This window comes from Channa argus, chromosome 19, assembly GCF_033026475.1.
Source record: "Channa argus isolate prfri chromosome 19, Channa argus male v1.0, whole genome shotgun sequence".
Taxonomy (NCBI): domain Eukaryota; kingdom Metazoa; phylum Chordata; class Actinopteri; order Anabantiformes; family Channidae; genus Channa; species Channa argus.
In genome coordinates, this window is record NC_090215.1 from 23,750 (window position 1) to 41,433 (window position 17,684).

General features: G+C 42.5%; 14 non-coding genes across 14 annotated transcripts; all 14 read left to right on the forward strand.

Moving 5' to 3' along the window:
* The first annotated feature begins 1,051 nt into the window (after positions 1-1,051).
* Positions 1,052-1,123, forward strand: trnag-ucc (transfer RNA glycine (anticodon UCC)). Its single transcript has one exon. It is a non-coding gene; the product is annotated as a tRNA-Gly (tRNA).
* Positions 1,124-1,527: 404 nt separating this feature from the next.
* On the forward strand, positions 1,528-1,599 carry trnaa-ugc (transfer RNA alanine (anticodon UGC)). Its single transcript has one exon. It is a non-coding gene; the product is annotated as a tRNA-Ala (tRNA).
* A 1,959-nt stretch (positions 1,600-3,558) lies between these two features.
* On the forward strand, positions 3,559-3,630 carry trnag-ucc (transfer RNA glycine (anticodon UCC)). The gene has a single exon. It is a non-coding gene; the product is annotated as a tRNA-Gly (tRNA).
* A 404-nt stretch (positions 3,631-4,034) lies between these two features.
* trnaa-ugc (transfer RNA alanine (anticodon UGC)) lies at positions 4,035-4,106 on the forward strand. Its single transcript has one exon. It is a non-coding gene; the product is annotated as a tRNA-Ala (tRNA).
* Positions 4,107-6,064: 1,958 nt separating this feature from the next.
* trnag-ucc (transfer RNA glycine (anticodon UCC)) lies at positions 6,065-6,136 on the forward strand. The gene has a single exon. It is a non-coding gene; the product is annotated as a tRNA-Gly (tRNA).
* Positions 6,137-6,540: 404 nt separating this feature from the next.
* Positions 6,541-6,612, forward strand: trnaa-ugc (transfer RNA alanine (anticodon UGC)). Its single transcript has one exon. It is a non-coding gene; the product is annotated as a tRNA-Ala (tRNA).
* A 1,959-nt stretch (positions 6,613-8,571) lies between these two features.
* Positions 8,572-8,643, forward strand: trnag-ucc (transfer RNA glycine (anticodon UCC)). The gene has a single exon. It is a non-coding gene; the product is annotated as a tRNA-Gly (tRNA).
* A 404-nt stretch (positions 8,644-9,047) lies between these two features.
* Positions 9,048-9,119, forward strand: trnaa-ugc (transfer RNA alanine (anticodon UGC)). Its single transcript has one exon. It is a non-coding gene; the product is annotated as a tRNA-Ala (tRNA).
* A 1,958-nt stretch (positions 9,120-11,077) lies between these two features.
* On the forward strand, positions 11,078-11,149 carry trnag-ucc (transfer RNA glycine (anticodon UCC)). Its single transcript has one exon. It is a non-coding gene; the product is annotated as a tRNA-Gly (tRNA).
* Positions 11,150-11,553: 404 nt separating this feature from the next.
* Positions 11,554-11,625, forward strand: trnaa-ugc (transfer RNA alanine (anticodon UGC)). The gene has a single exon. It is a non-coding gene; the product is annotated as a tRNA-Ala (tRNA).
* A 1,958-nt stretch (positions 11,626-13,583) lies between these two features.
* Positions 13,584-13,655, forward strand: trnag-ucc (transfer RNA glycine (anticodon UCC)). The gene has a single exon. It is a non-coding gene; the product is annotated as a tRNA-Gly (tRNA).
* A 404-nt stretch (positions 13,656-14,059) lies between these two features.
* trnaa-ugc (transfer RNA alanine (anticodon UGC)) lies at positions 14,060-14,131 on the forward strand. Its single transcript has one exon. It is a non-coding gene; the product is annotated as a tRNA-Ala (tRNA).
* A 1,971-nt stretch (positions 14,132-16,102) lies between these two features.
* On the forward strand, positions 16,103-16,174 carry trnag-ucc (transfer RNA glycine (anticodon UCC)). The gene has a single exon. It is a non-coding gene; the product is annotated as a tRNA-Gly (tRNA).
* A 404-nt stretch (positions 16,175-16,578) lies between these two features.
* trnaa-ugc (transfer RNA alanine (anticodon UGC)) lies at positions 16,579-16,650 on the forward strand. The gene has a single exon. It is a non-coding gene; the product is annotated as a tRNA-Ala (tRNA).
* Positions 16,651-17,684: the final 1,034 nt, after the last annotated feature.

Sequence of the window (17,684 nt, forward strand, 5' to 3'; positions counted from 1 at the left end):
AGCGGATCTGATTCAGGTTGAGGTTCATCCGGGTTTTCAAGTTGGAAAAATTTTCATGACTGATCAGTCAGAATCTTTACTGACTTGTACTGTATACTTTACCAATTTGATTTCTTAAGAGAATAAAAAAAGGTGCGTTTGAAGTGGTGGTGGTATAGTGGTGAGCATAGCTCCCTCCCCAGCCGTTGACCACGGTTTGATTCCCTGCCCTTGCAGTTGTCTTCTGTTTAGCGATTTGAAATTTGTGTGGTTTTTCGATACTTTAGAAATGTCAAAGTAAACATGTTTGTAGGGTAAAGAGAACAAGCTTTGATCAGGCTAAAGAAAATGCGCTAGGAAAAGAGTCAAGAGTTGTTGGCTTTAAACAATCACGGCTCTAAATGACCTTCATTCCATCGTTAGGTGTGGCCTCCTAATGATCGTCATCTTTCTGGGGATGTATGAAAGCCACTACAGCAATGGTGTCTGACTCTGCTTACTCTGTTGGAGCGGGTCTTTACATGAACAAGTAGGGATCCAAGAGTCCTTGACAGCCAATTCTGCAAATTCTTCTTTAAAGGGATTGAAGACGGCTCTATTTCCTATTCCCATGTGTATGGCTTGCATTGGTGTGCAACCAGAGTTGTGGCTCAGTGGTAGATGGCATGTGTTGCATGTAGAAGGCCCTGGGATAAATCCCTGGCATCTCCACATGCTTTTAAAAATGCCAGTCTGTTTATTTCTCACTTGTGAGAGAGCGGATCTGATTCAGGTTGAGGTTGATCTGGGTTTTAAAGTTGCAATAAGTTTCATGAAAGAAGCTAATGTACTAAATCTATACTGTCAACGGTCAATTAATCTCTGCAACAAGCGCAGCATCTGAACCAATATTCAGCGCACTGCAGACAAGAGCCAACTATCTTTGAAACTTAACGAAACTCTTTCAACTAAAAACAAGTCCATTTGACATGACTTACCTTCCAGACCCGGATGACTGAGACTCATTACCGACTTGTACTGTATACTCTACCGATTAGATTTTTTAAGAAAATGAAAATAAAATGCTTTTGAAGCGATGGTGGTATAGTGGTGAGCATAGCTACCTTCCAAGCAGTTGACCCGGGTTCGATTCCCGGCCATCGCAGTTGTCTTCTATTTAGCGATTTGAAAATTATGCGGTCTTTCGGTACTTTCGAAATCTCAAAGTAAGCATCTTCTCTAGAGTGAAGAGATCAAACTTTGATCAGGATCAAAAAAATGCGCTAGGAAAAGAGTCAAGAGTTGTTGTTTTCAAACAATCACGGCTCTAAATGACCTTCATTCCATCGTTAAGTTTGGCCTCCTAATGATTGTCTTCTTCCTGGGGATGTATGAAAACCACTACAGCAATGGTGTCTGACACTGCTTACTTCTTTGGAGCGGGTCTTTACATGAACAAGTAGGGATCCGAGAGTCCTTGACAGCCAAATCTGCAAATGCTTCTTTAAAGGTGTTGAAGACGGCTCTTTTTCCTATTCCCATGTGTATGGCTTATGTGCCAGTGCAACTGGGGATGTAGCTCAGTGGTAGAGCGCATGCTTTGCATGTATGAGGCCCTGGGTTCAATCCCCAGCATCTCCACGTGCTTTAACAAAATGATAGTGTCTTTGTTTCTCAGCTGAGAGTGGAAAATAACTGACTTGGGCTTGCTTCATGACCATGGCAAGGCAATGTGACTGGGTGAACTAGCCAATTATCTTTGAGAACATTTTAACGACAAAGAAGTCCATTTGACATGACTTACCTGCCAGACCCTGGAATCAATTCCTGGCATCTCCATGTACTTAAAAAATGACAGTCTGTTTATTCGACACTTGTGAGAGAGTGGATCTCATTCAGTCTGAGGTTCATCCGGGTTTTAAAGTTGCAAAAATTTGAATGACTGTGCCTCCTTGTCTTCCAACTATGCCCAGCTAACTATTGCTCTACCCACTGCCAATTACCTGGATTACGTGTGTTGAGACAGTCACCAATTGGAAGAGAACATTATGCTTTGCCTTATCCCACCCCACCCTAAACTAAGATTCTATCTTTAAGCTCTGATTGGCTGAACAAACCTGATCCAGGTAGTAGGTATTGTGTACAGCCGAAATTGTCAGAAAACAAGCAAGACGAGGGTCCTTGACAACCAAGTCTGGGAATGCTTGCTTACGGGTATTTGAGACTGCTCTATTTCCACTTCCCATGTGATCTTAATCTGTCATGATGTTGTGGATGTAGCTCAGTGGTAGAGCGCATGCTTTGCATGTATGAGGGTTCAATCCCCGGTATCTCCATGTGCTTTAACTAAATGACAGTCTGTTTGTTTCTCACCTCAGAGTGAAAAATGAGTGGCTTGGGCTTACTTCATGACCGTTGCAAGGCAATGTGACTGGGTGCACTAGCCAACTATCTTTGAAACTAAAATGAAGTCCATTTACCTTTGACTTGCCTTCCATCTCCATGTACTTTTAAAAATGACAGTCTGTTTATATGTCACCTGTGAGAGAGCGGATCTGATTCAGGTTGAGGTTCATCCGGGTTTTCAAGTTGGAAAAATTTTCATGACTGATCAGTCAGAATCTTTACTGACTTGTACTGTATACTTTACCAATTTGATTTCTTAAGAGAATTAAAAAAAGGTGCGTTTGAAGTGGTGGTGGTATAGTGGTGAGCATAGCTCCCTCCCCAGCCGTTGACCACGGTTTGATTCCCTGCCCTTGCAGTTGTCTTCTGTTTAGCGATTTGAAATTTGTGTGGTTTTTCGATACTTTAGAAATGTCAAAGTAAACATGTTTGTAGGGTAAAGAGAACAAGCTTTGATCAGGCTAAAGAAAATGCGCTAGGAAAAGAGTCAAGAGTTGTTGGCTTTAAACAATCACGGCTCTAAAGGACCTTCATTCAATCGTTAGGTGTGGCCTCCTAATGATCGTCATCTTCCTGGGGATGTATGAAAGCCACTACAGCAATGGAGTCTGACACTGCTTACTCTGTTGGAGCAGGTCTTTACATGAACAAGTGGGGATCCGAGAGTCCTTGACAGCCAAATCTGCAAATTCTTCTTTAAAGGGATTGAAGACGGCTCTATTTCCTATTCCCATGTGTATGGCTTGCATTGGTGTGCAACCAGAGTTGTATCTCAGTGGTACATGGCATGTGTTGCATGTAGAAGGCCCTGGGATTAATCCCTGGCATCTCCATATGCTTTTAAAAATGCCAGTCTGTTTATTTCTCACTTGTGAGAGAGCGGATCTGATTCAGGTTGAGGTTGATCCGGGTTTTAAAGTTGCAATAAGTTTCATGAAAGAAGCTAATGTACTAAATCTATACTGTCAACGGTCAATGAATCTCTGCAACAAGCGCAGCATCTGAACCAATATTCAGCGCACTGCAGACAAGAGCCAACTATCTTTGAAACTTAACGAAACTCTTTCAACTAAAAAGAAGTCCATTTGACATGACTTACCTTCCAGACCCGGATGACTGAGACTCTTTACTGACTTGTACTGTATACTCTACCGATTAGATTTTTTAAGGGAATGAAAAAAAAATGCTTTTGAAGCGATGGTGGTATAGTGGTGAGCATAGCTGCCTTCCAAGCAGTTGACCCGGGTTCGATTCCCGGCCATCGCAGTTGTCTTCTATTTAGCGATTTGAAAATTGTGCGGTCTTTCGGTACTTTCGAAATCTCAAAGTAAGCATCTTCTCTAGAGTGAAGAGATCAAAATTTGATCAGGATCAAGAAAATGCGCTAGGAAAAGAGTCAAGAGTTGTTGTTTTCAAACAATCACGGCTCTAAATGACCTTCATTCCATCGTTAAGTTTGGCCTCCTAATGATTGTCATCTTCCTGGGGATGTATGAAAACCACTACAGCAATGGTGTCTGACACTGCTTACTCTGTTGGAACGGGTCTTTACATGAACAAGTAGGGATCCGAGAGTCCTTGACAGCCAAATCTGCAAATGCTTCTTTAAAGGTGTTGAAGACGGCTCTTTTTCCTATTCCCATGTGTATGGCTTATGTGCCAGTGCAACTGGGGATGTAGCTCAGTGGTAGAGCGCATGCTTTGCATGTATGAGGCCCTGGGTTCAATCCCCAGCATCTCCACGTGCTTTAACAAAATGATAGTGGCTTTGTTTCTCAGCTGAGAGTGGAAAATAACTGACTTGGGCTTGCTTCATGACCATGGCAAGGCAATGTGACTGGGTGAACTAGCCAACTATCTTTGAGAACATTTTAACGACAAAGAAGTCCATTTGACATGACTTACCTGCCAGACCCTGGGATCAATTCCTGGCATCTCCATGTACTTAAAAAATGACAGTCTGTTTATTCGACACCTGTGAGAGAGTGGATCTCATTCAGGCTGAGGTTCATCTGGGTTTTCAAGTTGCAAAAATTTGAATGACTGTGCCTCCTTGTCTTCCAACTATGCCCAGCTAACTATTGCTCTACCCACTGCCAATTACCTGGATTACGTGTGTTGAGACAGTCACCAATTGGAAGAGAACATTATGCTTTGCCTTATCCCACCCCACCCTAAACTAAGATGCTATCTTTAAGCTCTGATTGGCTGAACAAACCTGATCCAGGTAGTAGGTATTGTGTACAGCCGAAATTGTCAGAAAAAAAGCAAGACGAGGGTCCTTGACAACCAAGTCTGGGAATGCTTGCTTACGGGTATTTGAGACTGCTCTATTTCCACTTCCCATGTGATCTTAATCTGTCATGATGTTGGGGATGTAGCTCAGTGGTAGAGCGCATGCTTTGCATGTATGAGGGTTCAATCCCCGGTATCTCCATGTGCTTTAATTAAATGACAGTCTGTTTGTTTCTCACCTGAGAGTGGAAAATGAGTGTCTTGGGCTTACTTCATGACCGTTGCAAGGCAATGTGACTGGGTGCACTAGCCAACTATCTTTGAAACTAAAATGAAGTCCATTTAACATGACTTGCCTTCCATCTCCATGTACTTTTAAAAATGACAGTCTGTTTATATGTCACCTGTGAGAGAGCGGATCTGATTCAGGTTGAGGATCATCCGGGTTTTCAAGTTGGAAAAATTTTCATGACTGATCAGTCAGAATCTTTACTGACTTCTACTGTATACTTTACCAATTTGATTTCTTAAGAGAATAAAAAAAAGGTGTGTTTGAGGTGGTGGTGGTATAGTGGTGAGCATAGCTCCCTCCCCAGCCGTTGACCACGGTTTGATTCCCTGCCCTTGCAGTTGTCTTCTGTTTAGCGATTTGAAATTTGTGTGGTTTTTCGATACTTTAGAAATGTCAAAGTAAACATGTTTGTAGGGTAAAGAGAACAAGCTTTGATCAGGCTAAAGAAAATGCGCTAGGAAAAGAGTCAAGAGTTGTTGGCTTTAAACAATCACGGCTCTAAATGACCTTCATTCCATCGTTAGGTGTGGCCTCCTAATGATCGTCATCTTCCTGGGGATGTATGAAAGCCACTACAGCAATGGTGTCTGACACTGTTTACTCTGTTAGAGCGAGTCTTTACATGAACAAGTAGGGATCCGAGAGTCGTTGACAGCCAAATCTGCAAATTCTTCTTTAAAGGGATTGACGACGGCTCTATTTCCTATTCCCATGTGTATGGCTTGCATTGGTGTGCAACCAGAGATGTAGCTCAGTGGTAGATGGCATGTGTTGCATGTAAAAGGCCTTGGGATCAATCCCTGGCATCTCCACATGCTTTTAAAAATGCCAGTCTGTTTATTTCTCACTTGTGAGAGAGCGGATCTGATTCAGGTTGAGGTTGATCCGGGTTTTAAAGTTGCAATAAGTTTCATGAAAGAAGCTAATGTACTAAATCTATACTGTCAACGGTCAATGAATCTCTGCAACAAGCGCAGCATCTGAACCAATATTCAGCGCACTGCAGACAAGAGCCAACTATCTTTGAAACTTAACGAAACTCTTTCAACTAAAAAGAAGTCCATTTGACATGACTTACCTTCCAGACCCGGATGACTGAGACTCTTTACTGACTTGTACTGTATACTCTACCGATTAGATTTTTTAAGGGAATGAAAATAAAATGCTTTTGAAGCGATGGTGGTATAGTGGTGAGCATAGCTGCCTTCCAAGCAGTTGACCCGGGTTCGATTCCCGGCCATCGCAGTTGTCTTCTATTTAGCGATTTGAAAATTATGCGGTCTTTCGGTACTTTCGAAATCTCAAAGTAAGCATCTTCTCTAGAGTGAAGAGATCAAACTTTGATCAGGATCAAAAAAATGCGCTAGGAAAAGAGTCAAGAGTTGTTGTTTTCAAACAATCACGGCTCTAAATGACCTTCATTCCATCGTTAAGTTTGGCCTCCTAATGATTGTCATCTTCCTGGGTATGTATGAAAACCACTACAGCAATGGTGTCTGACACTGCTTACTTCTTTGGAGCGGGTCTTTACATGAACAAGTAGGGATCCGAGAGTCCTTGACAGCCAAATCTGCAAATGCTTCTTTAAAGGTGTTGAAGACGGCTCTTTTTCCTATTCCCATGTGTATGGCTTATGTGCCAGTGCAACTGGGGATGTAGCTCAGTGGTAGAGCGCATGCTTTGCATGTATGAGGCCCTGGGTTCAATCCCCAGCATCTCCACGTGCTTTAACAAAATGATAGTGTCTTTGTTTCTCAGCTGAGAGTGGAAAATAACTGACTTGGGCTTGCTTCATGACCATGGCAAGGCAATGTGACTGGGTGAACTAGCCAATTATCTTTGAGAACATTTTAACGACAAAGAAGTCCATTTGACATGACTTACCTGCCAGACCCTGGAATCAATTCCTGGCATCTCCATGTACTTAAAAAATGACAGTCTGTTTATTCGACACTTGTGAGAGAGTGGATCTCATTCAGTCTGAGGTTCATCCGGGTTTTAAAGTTGCAAAAATTTGAATGACTGTGCCTCCTTGTCTTCCAACTATGCCCAGCTAACTATTGCTCTACCCACTGCCAATTACCTGGATTACGTGTGTTGAGACAGTCACCAATTGGAAGAGAACATTATGCTTTGCCTTATCCCACCCCACCCTAAACTAAGATTCTATCTTTAAGCTCTGATTGGCTGAACAAACCTGATCCAGGTAGTAGGTATTGTGTACAGCCGAAATTGTCAGAAAACAAGCAAGACGAGGGTCCTTGACAACCAAGTCTGGGAATGCTTGCTTACGGGTATTTGAGACTGCTCTATTTCCACTTCCCATGTGATCTTAATCTGTCATGATGTTGTGGATGTAGCTCAGTGGTAGAGCGCATGCTTTGCATGTATGAGGGTTCAATCCCCGGTATCTCCATGTGCTTTAACTAAATGACAGTCTGTTTGTTTCTCACCTGAGAGTGGAAAATGAGTGTCTTGGGCTTACTTCATGACCGTTGCAAGGCAATGTGACTGGGTGCACTAGCCAACTATCTTTGAAACTAAAATGAAGTCCATTTACCTTTGACTTGCGTTCCATCTCCATGTACTTTTAAAAATGACAGTCTGTTTATATGTCACCTGTGAGAGAGCGGATCTGATTCAGGTTGAGGTTCATCCGGGTTTTCAAGTTGGAAAAATTTTCATGACTGATCAGTCAGAATCTTTACTGACTTGTACTGTATACTTTACCAATTTGATTTCTTAAGAGAATTAAAACAAGGTGCGTTTGAAGTGGTGGTGGTATAGTGGTGAGCATAGCTCCCTCCCCAGCCGTTGACCACGGTTTGATTCCCTGCCCTTGCAGTTGTCTTCTGTTTAGCGATTTGAAATTTGTGTGGTTTTTCGATACTTTAGAAATGTCAAAGTAAACATGTTTGTAGGGTAAAGAGAACAAGCTTTGATCAGGCTAAAGAAAATGCGCTAGGAAAAGAGTCAAGAGTTGTTGGCTTTAAACAATCACGGCTCTAAAGGACCTTCATTCAATCGTTAGGTGTGGCCTCCTAATGATCGTCATCTTCCTGGGGATGTATGAAAGCCACTACAGCAATGGAGTCTGACACTGCTTACTCTGTTGGAGCAGGTCTTTACATGAACAAGTGGGGATCCGAGAGTCCTTGACAGCCAAATCTGCAAATTCTTCTTTAAAGGGATTGAAGACGGCTCTATTTCCTATTCCCATGTGTATGGCTTGCATTGGTGTGCAACCAGAGTTGTATCTCAGTGGTACATGGCATGTGTTGCATGTAGAAGGCCCTGGGATTAATCCCTGGCATCTCCATATGCTTTTAAAAATGCCAGTCTGTTTATTTCTCACTTGTGAGAGAGCGGATCTGATTCAGGTTGAGGTTGATCCGGGTTTTAAAGTTGCAATAAGTTTCATGAAAGAAGCTAATGTACTAAATCTATACTGTCAACGGTCAATGAATCTCTGCAACAAGCGCAGCATCTGAACCAATATTCAGCGCACTGCAGACAAGAGCCAACTATCTTTGAAACTTAACGAAACTCTTTCAACTAAAAAGAAGTCCATTTGACATGACTTACCTTCCAGACCCGGATGACTGAGACTCTTTACTGACTTGTACTGTATACTCTACCGATTAGATTTTTTAAGGGAATGAAAATAAAATGCTTTTGAAGCGATGGTGGTATAGTGGTGAGCATAGCTGCCTTCCAAGCAGTTGACCCGGGTTCGATTCCCGGCCATCGCAGTTGTCTTCTATTTAGCGATTTGAAAATTGTGCGGTCTTTCGGTACTTTCGAAATCTCAAAGTAAGCATCTTCTCTAGAGTGAAGAGATCAAAATTTGATCAGGATCAAGAAAATGCGCTAGGAAAAGAGTCAAGAGTTGTTGTTTTCAAACAATCACGGCTCTAAATGACCTTCATTCCATCGTTAAGTTTGGCCTCCTAATGATTGTCATCTTCCTGGGGATGTATGAAAACCACTACAGCAATGGTGTCTGACACTGCTTACTCTGTTGGAACGGGTCTTTACATGAACAAGTAGGGATCCGAGAGTCCTTGACAGCCAAATCTGCAAATGCTTCTTTAAAGGTGTTGAAGACGGCTCTTTTTCCTATTCCCATGTGTATGGCTTATGTGCCAGTGCAACTGGGGATGTAGCTCAGTGGTAGAGCGCATGCTTTGCATGTATGAGGCCCTGGGTTCAATCCCCAGCATCTCCACGTGCTTTAACAAAACGATAGTGGCTTTGTTTCTCAGCTGAGAGTGGAAAATAACTGACTTGGGCTTGCTTCATGACCATGGCAAGGCAATGTGACTGGGTGAACTAGCCAACTATCTTTGAGAACATTTTAACGACAAAGAAGTCCATTTGACATGACTTACCTGCCAGACCCTGGGATCAATTCCTGGCATCTCCATGTACTTAAAAAATGACAGTCTGTTTATTCGACACCTGTGAGAGAGTGGATCTCATTCAGGCTGAGGTTCATCTGGGTTTTCAAGTTGCAAAAATTTGAATGACTGTGCCTCCTTGTCTTCCAACTATGCCCAGCTAACTATTGCTCTACCCACTGCCAATTACCTGGATTACGTGTGTTGAGACAGTCACCAATTGGAAGAGAACATTATGCTTTGCCTTATCCCACCCCACCCTAAACTAAGATGCTATCTTTAAGCTCTGATTGGCTGAACAAACCTGATCCAGGTAGTAGGTATTGTGTACAGCCGAAATTGTCAGAAAAAAAGCAAGACGAGGGTCCTTGACAACCAAGTCTGGGAATGCTTGCTTACGGGTATTTGAGACTGCTCTATTTCCACTTCCCATGTGATCTTAATCTGTCATGATGTTGGGGATGTAGCTCAGTGGTAGAGCGCATGCTTTGCATGTATGAGGGTTCAATCCCCGGTATCTCCATGTGCTTTAATTAAATGACAGTCTGTTTGTTTCTCACCTGAGAGTGGAAAATGAGTGTCTTGGGCTTACTTCATGACCGTTGCAAGGCAATGTGACTGGGTGCACTAGCCAACTATCTTTGAAACTAAAATGAAGTCCATTTAACATGACTTGCCTTCCATCTCCATGTACTTTTAAAAATGACAGTCTGTTTATATGTCACCTGTGAGAGAGCGGATCTGATTCAGGTTGAGGTTCATCCGGGTTTTCAAGTTGGAAAAATTTTCATGACTGATCAGTCAGAATCTTTACTGACTTCTACTGTATACTTTACCAATTTGATTTCTTAAGAGAATAAAAAAAAGGTGTGTTTGAGGTGGTGGTGGTATAGTGGTGAGCATAGCTCCCTCCCCAGCCGTTGACCACGGTTTGATTCCCTGCCCTTGCAGTTGTCTTCTGTTTAGCGATTTGAAATTTGTGTGGTTTTTCGATACTTTAGAAATGTCAAAGTAAACATGTTTGTAGGGTAAAGAGAACAAGCTTTGATCAGGCTAAAGAAAATGCGCTAGGAAAAGAGTCAAGAGTTGTTGGCTTTAAACAATCACGGCTCTAAATGACCTTCATTCCATCGTTAGGTGTGGCCTCCTAATGATCGTCATCTTCCTGGGGATGTATGAAAGCCACTACAGCAATGGTGTCTGACACTGCTTACTCTGTTAGAGCGAGTCTTTACATGAACAAGTAGGGATCCGAGAGTCGTTGACAGCCAAATCTGCAAATTCTTCTTTAAAGGGATTGACGACGGCTCTATTTCCTATTCCCATGTGTATGGCTTGCATTGGTGTGCAACCAGAGATGTAGCTCAGTGGTAGATGGCATGTGTTGCATGTAAAAGGCCTTGGGATCAATCCCTGGCATCTCCACATGCTTTTAAAAATGCCAGTCTGTTTATTTCTCACTTGTGAGAGAGCGGATCTGATTCAGGTTGAGGTTGATCCGGGTTTTAAAGTTGCAATAAGTTTCATGAAAGAAGCTAATGTTCTAAATCTATACTGTCAACAGTCAATGAATCTCTGCAACAAGCGCAGCATCTGAACCAATATTCAGCGCACTGCAGACAAGAGCCAACTATCTTTGAAACTTAACGAAACTCTTTCAACTAAAAAGAAGTCCATTTGACATGACTTACCTTCCAGACCCGGATGACTGAGACTCTTTACTGACTTGTACTGTATACTCTACCGATTAGATTTTTTAAGAGAATGAAAATAAAGTGCTTTTGAAGCGATGGTGGTATAGTGGTGAGCATAGCTGCCTTCCAAGCAGTTGACCCGGGTTCGATTCCCGGCCATCGCAGTTGTCTTCTATTTAGCGATTTGAAAATGGTGCGGCCTTTCGGTACTTTCGAAATCTCAAAGTAAGCATCTTCTCTAGAGTGAAGAGATCAAACTTTGAACAGGATCAAGAAAATGCGCTAGGAAAAGAGTCAAGAGTTGTTGTTTTCAAACAATCACGGCTCTAAATGACCTTCATTCCATCGTTAAGTTTGGCCTCCTAATGATTGTCATCTTCCTGGGGATGTATGAAAACCACTACAGCAATGGTGTCTGACACTGCTTACTCTGTTGGAGCGGGTCTTTACATGAACAAGTAGGGATCCGAGAGTCCTTGACAGCCAAATCTGCAAATGCTTCTTTAAAGGTGTTGAAGACGGCTCTTTTTCCTATTCCCATGTGTATGGCTTATGTGCCAGTGCAACTGGGGATGTAGCTCAGTGGTAGAGCGCATGCTTTGCATGTATGAGGCCCTGGGTTCAATCCCCAGCATCTCCTCGTGCTTTAACAAAATGATAGTGTCTTTGTTTCTCAGCTGAGAGTGGAAAATAACTGACTTGGGCTTGCTTCATGACCATGGCAAGGCAATGTGACTGGGTGAACTAGCCAACTATCTTTGACAACATTTTAACGACAAAGAAGTCCATTTGACATGACTTACCTGCCAGACCCTGGGATCAATCCCTGGCATCTCCATGTACTTAAAAAATGACAGTCTGTTTATTCGACACCTGTGAGAGAGTGGATCTCATTCAGGCTGAGGTTCATCCGGGTTTTCAAGTTGCAAAAATTTGAATGACTGTGCCTCCTTGTCTTCCAACTATGCCCAGCTAACTATTGCTCTACCCACTGCCAATTACCTGGATTACGTGTGTTGAGACAGTCACCAATTGGAAGAGAACATTATGCTTTGCCTTATCCCACCCCACCCTAAACTAAGATGCTATCTTTAAGCTCTGATTGGCTGAACAAACCTGATCCAGGTAGTAGGTATTGTGTACAGCCGAAATTGTCAGAAAACAAGCAAGACGAGGGTCCTTGACAACCAAGTCTGGGAATGCTTGCTTAAGGGTATTTGAGACTGCTCTTTTTCCACTTCCCATGTGATCTTAATCTGTCATGATGTTGGGGATGTAGCTCAGTGGTAGAGCGCATGCTTTGCATGTATGAGGGTTCAATCCCCGGTATCTCCATGTGCTTTAATTAAATGACAGTCTGTTTGTTTCTCACCTGAGAGTGGAAAATGAGTGTCTTGGGCTTACTTCATGACCGTTGCAAGGCAATGTGACTGGGTGCACTAGCCAACTATCTTTGAAACTAAAATGAAGTCCATTTAACATGACTTGCCTTCCATCTCCATGTACTTTTAAAAATGACAGTCTGTTTATATGTCACCTGTGAGAGAGCGGATCTGATTCAGGTTGAGGTTCATCCGGGTTTTCAAGTTGGAAAAATTTTCATGACTGATCAGTCAGAATCTTTACTGACTTCTACTGTATACTTTACCAATTTGATTTCTTAAGAGAATAAAAAAAAGGTGTGTTTGAGGTGGTGGTGGTATAGTGGTGAGCATAGCTCCCTCCCCAGCCGTTGACCACGGTTTGATTCCCTGCCCTTGCAGTTGTCTTCTGTTTAGCGATTTGAAATTTGTGTGGTTTTTCGATACTTTAGAAATGTCAAAGTAAACATGTTTGTAGGGTAAAGAGAACAAGCTTTGATCAGGCTAAAGAAAATGCGCTAGGAAAAGAGTCAAGAGTTGTTGGCTTTAAACAATCACGGCTCTAAATGACCTTCATTCCATCGTTAGGTGTGGCCTCCTAATGATCGTCATCTTCCTGGGGATGTATGAAAGCCACTACAGCAATGGTGTCTGACACTGCTTACTCTGTTAGAGCGAGTCATTACATGAACAAGTGGGGATCCGAGAGTCGTTGACAGCCAAATCTGCAAATTCTTCTTTAAAGGGATTGAAGACGGCTCTATTTCCTATTCCCATGTGTATGGCTTGCATTGGTGTGCAACCAGAGATGTAGCTCAGTGGTAGATGGCATGTGTTGCATGTAAAAGGCCTTGGGATCAATCCCTGGCATCTCCACATGCTTTTAAAAATGCCAGTCTGTTTATTTCTCACTTGTGAGAGAGCGGATCTGATTCAGGTTGAGGTTGATCCGGGTTTTAAAGTTGCAATAAGTTTCATGAAAGAAGCTAATGTTCTAAATCTATACTGTCAACGGTCAATGAATCTCTGCAACAAGCGCAGCATCTGAACCAATATTCAGCGCACTGCAGACAAGAGCCAACTATCTTTGAAACTTAACGAAACTCTTTCAACTAAAAAGAAGTCCATTTGACATGACTTACCTTCCAGACCCGGATGACTGAGACTCTTTACTGACTTGTACTGTATACTCTACCGATTAGATTTTTTAAGAGAATGAAAATAAAGTGCTTTTGAAGCGATGGTGGTATAGTGGTGAGCATAGCTGCCTTCCAAGCAGTTGACCCGGGTTCGATTCCCGGCCATCGCAGTTGTCTTCTATTTAGCGATTTGAAAATGGTGCGGCCTTTCGGTACTTTCGAAATCTCAAAGTAAGCATCTTCTCTAGAGTGAAGAGATCAAACTTTGATCAGGATCAAGAAAATGCGCTAGGAAAAGAGTCAAGAGTTGTTGTTTTCAAACAATCACGGCTCTAAATGACCTTCATTCCATCGTTAAGTTTGGCCTCCTAATGATTGTCTTCTTCCTGGGGATGTATGAAAACCACTACAGCAATGGTGTCTGACACTGCTTACTCTGTTGGAGCGGGTCTTTACATGAACAAGTAGGGATCCGAGAGTCCTTGACAGCCAAATCTTCAAATGCTTCTTTAAAGGTGTTGAAGACGGCTCTTTTTCCTATTCCCATGTGTATGGCTTATGTGCCAGTGCAACTGGGGATGTAGCTCAGTGGTAGAGCGCATGCTTTGCATGTATGAGGCCCTGGGTTCAATCCCCAGCATCTCCACGTGCTTTAACAAAATGATAGTGTCTTTGTTTCTCAGCTGAGAGTGGAAAATAACTGACTTGGGCTTGCTTCATGACCATGGCAAGGCAATGTGACTGGGTGAACTAGCCAACTATCTTTGAGAACATTTTAAAGACAAAGAAGTCCATTTGACATGACTTACCTGCCAGACCCTGGGATCAATCCCTGGGATCAATTCCTGGCATCTCCATGTACTTAAAAAATGACAGTCTGTTTATTTGACACCTGTGAGAGAGTGGATCTCATTCAGGTTGAGGTTCATCTGGGTTTTCAAGTTGCAAAAATTTGAATGACTGTGCCTCCTTGTCTTCCAACTATGCCCAGCTAACTATTGCTCTACCCACTGCCAATTACCTGGATTACGTGTGTTGAGACAGTCACCAATTGGAAGAGAACATTATGCTTTGCCTTATCCCACCCCACCCTAAACTAAGATGCTATCTTTAAGCTCTGATTGGCTGAACAAACCTGATCCAGGTAGTAGGTATTGTGTACAGCCGAAATTGTCAGAAAACAAGCAAGACGAGGGTCCTTGACAACCAAGTCTGGGAATGCTTGCTTACGGGTATTTGAGACTGCTCTATTTCCACTTCCCATGTGATCTTAATCTGTCATGATGTTGGGGATGTAGCTCAGTGGTAGAGCGCATGCTTTGCATGTATGAGGGTTCAATCCCCGGTATCTCCATGTGCTTTAACTAAATGACAGTCTATTTGTTTCTCACCTCAGAGTGGAAAATGAGTGGCTTGGGCTTACTTCATGACCGTTGCAAGGCAATGTGACTGGGTGCACTAGCCAACTATCTTTGAAACTAAAATGAAGTCCATTTAACATGACTTGCCTTCCATCTCCATGTACTTTTAAAAATGACAGTCTGTTTATATGTCACCTGTGAGAGAGCGGATCTGATTCAGGTTGAGGATCATCCGGGTTTTCAAGTTGGAAAAATTTTCATGACTGATCAGTCAGAATCTTTACTGACTTCTACTGTATACTTTACCAATTTGATTTCTTAAGAGAATAAAAAAAAGGTGTGTTTGAGGTGGTGGTGGTATAGTGGTGAGCATAGCTCCCTCCCCAGCCGTTGACCACGGTTTGATTCCCTGCCCTTGCAGTTGTCTTCTGTTTAGCGATTTGAAATTTGTGTGATTTTTCGATACTTTAGAAATGTCAAAGTAAACATGTTTGTAGGGTAAAGAGAACAAGCTTTGATCAGGCTAAAGAAAATGCGCTAGGAAAAGAGTCAAGAGTTGTTGGCTTTAAACAATCACGGCTCTAAATGACCTTCATTCCATCGTTAGGTGTGGCCTCCTAATGATCGTCATCTTTCTGGGGATGTATGAAAGCCACTACAGCAATGGTGTCTGACACTGCTTACTCTGTTGGAGCGGGTCTTTACATGAACAAGTAGGGATCCAAGAGTCCTTGACAGCCAATTATGCAAATTCTTCTTTAAAGGGATTGAAGACGGCTCTATTTCCTATTCCCATGTGTATGGCTTGCATTGGTGTGCAACCAGAGTTGTGGCTCAGTGGTAGATGGCATGTGTTGCATGTAGAAGGCCCTGGGATCAATCCCTGGCATCTCCACATGCTTTTAAAAATGCCAGTCTGTTTATTTCTCACTTGTGAGAGAGCGGATCTGATTCAGGTTGAGGTTGATCCGGGTTTTAAAGTTGCAATAAGTTTCATGAAAGAAGCTAATGTACTAAATCTATACTGTCAACGGTCAATGAATCTCTGCAACAAGCGCAGCATCTGAACCAATATTCAGCGCACTGCAGACAAGAGCCAACTATCTTTGAAACTTAACGAAACTCTTTCAACTAAAAACAAGTCCATTTGACATGACTTACCTTCCAGACCCGGATGACTGAGACTCTTTACTGACTTGTACTGTATACTCTACCGATTAGATTTTTTAAAAGAATGAAAATAAAGTGCTTTTGAAGCGATGGTGGTATAGTGGTGAGCATAGCTGCCTTCCAAGCAGTTGACCCGGGTTCGATTCCCGGCCATCGCAGTTGTCTTCTATTTAGCGATTTGAAAATTGTGCGGTCTTTCGGTACTTTCGAAATCTCAAAGTAAGCATCTTCTCTAGAGTGAAGAGATCAAACTTTGATCAGGATCAAGAAAATGCGCTAGGAAAAGAGTCAAGAGTTGTTGTTTTCAAACAATCACGGCTCTAAATGACCTTCATTCCATCGTTAAGTTTGGCCTCCTAATGATTGTCTTCTTCCTGGGGATGTATGAAAACCACTACAGCAATGGTGTCTGACACTGCTTACTCTGTTGGAGCGGGTCTTTACATGAACAAGTAGGGATCCGAGAGTCCTTGACAGCCAAATCTTCAAATGCTTCTTTAAAGGTGTTGAAGACGGCTCTTTTTCCTATTCCCATGTGTATGGCTTATGTGCCAGTGCAACTGGGGATGTAGCTCAGTGGTAGAGCGCATGCTTTGCATGTATGAGGCCCTGGGTTCAATCCCCAGCATCTCCACGTGCTTTAACAAAATGATAGTGTCTTTGTTTCTCAGCTGAGAGTGGAAAATAACTGACTTGGGCTTGCTTCATGACCATGGCAAGGCAATGTGACTGGGTGAACTAGCCAACTATCTTTGAGAACATTTTAAAGACAAAGAAGTCCATTTGACATGACTTACCTGCCAGACCCTGGGATCAATCCCTGGGATCAATTCCTGGCATCTCCATGTACTTAAAAAATGACAGTCTGTTTATTTGACACCTGTGAGAGAGTGGATCTCATTCAGGTTGAGGTTCATCTGGGTTTTCAAGTTGCAAAAATTTGAATGACTGTGCCTCCTTGTCTTCCAACTATGCCCAGCTAACTATTGCTCTACCCACTGCCAATTACCTGGATTACGTGTGTTGAGACAGTCACCAATTGGAAGAGAACATTATGCTTTGCCTTATCCCACCCCACCCTAAACTAAGATGCTATCTTTAAGCTCTGATTGGCTGAACAAACCTGATCCAGGTAGTAGGTATTGTGTACAGCCGAAATTGTCAGAAAACAAGCAAGACGAGGGTCCTTGACAACCAAGTCTGGGAATGCTTGCTTACGGGTATTTGAGACTGCTCTATTTCCACTTCCCATGTGATCTTAATCTGTCATGATGTTGGGGATGTAGCTCAGTGGTAGAGCGCATGCTTTGCATGTATGAGGGTTCAATCCCCGGTATCTCCATGTGCTTTAACTAAATGACAGTCTGTTTGTTTCTCACCTCAGAGTGGAAAATGAGTGGCTTGGGCTTACTTCATGACCGTTGCAAGGCAATGTGACTGGGTGCACTAGCCAACTATCTTTGAAACTAAAATGAAGTCCATTTAACATGACTTGCCTTCCATCTCCATGTACTTTTAAAAATGACAGTCTGTTTATATGTCACCTGTGAGAGAGCGGATCTGATTCAGGTTGAGGTTCATCCGGGTTTTCAAGTTGGAAAAATTTTCATGACTGATCAGTCAGAATCTTTACTGACTTCTACTGTATACTTTACCAATTTGATTTCT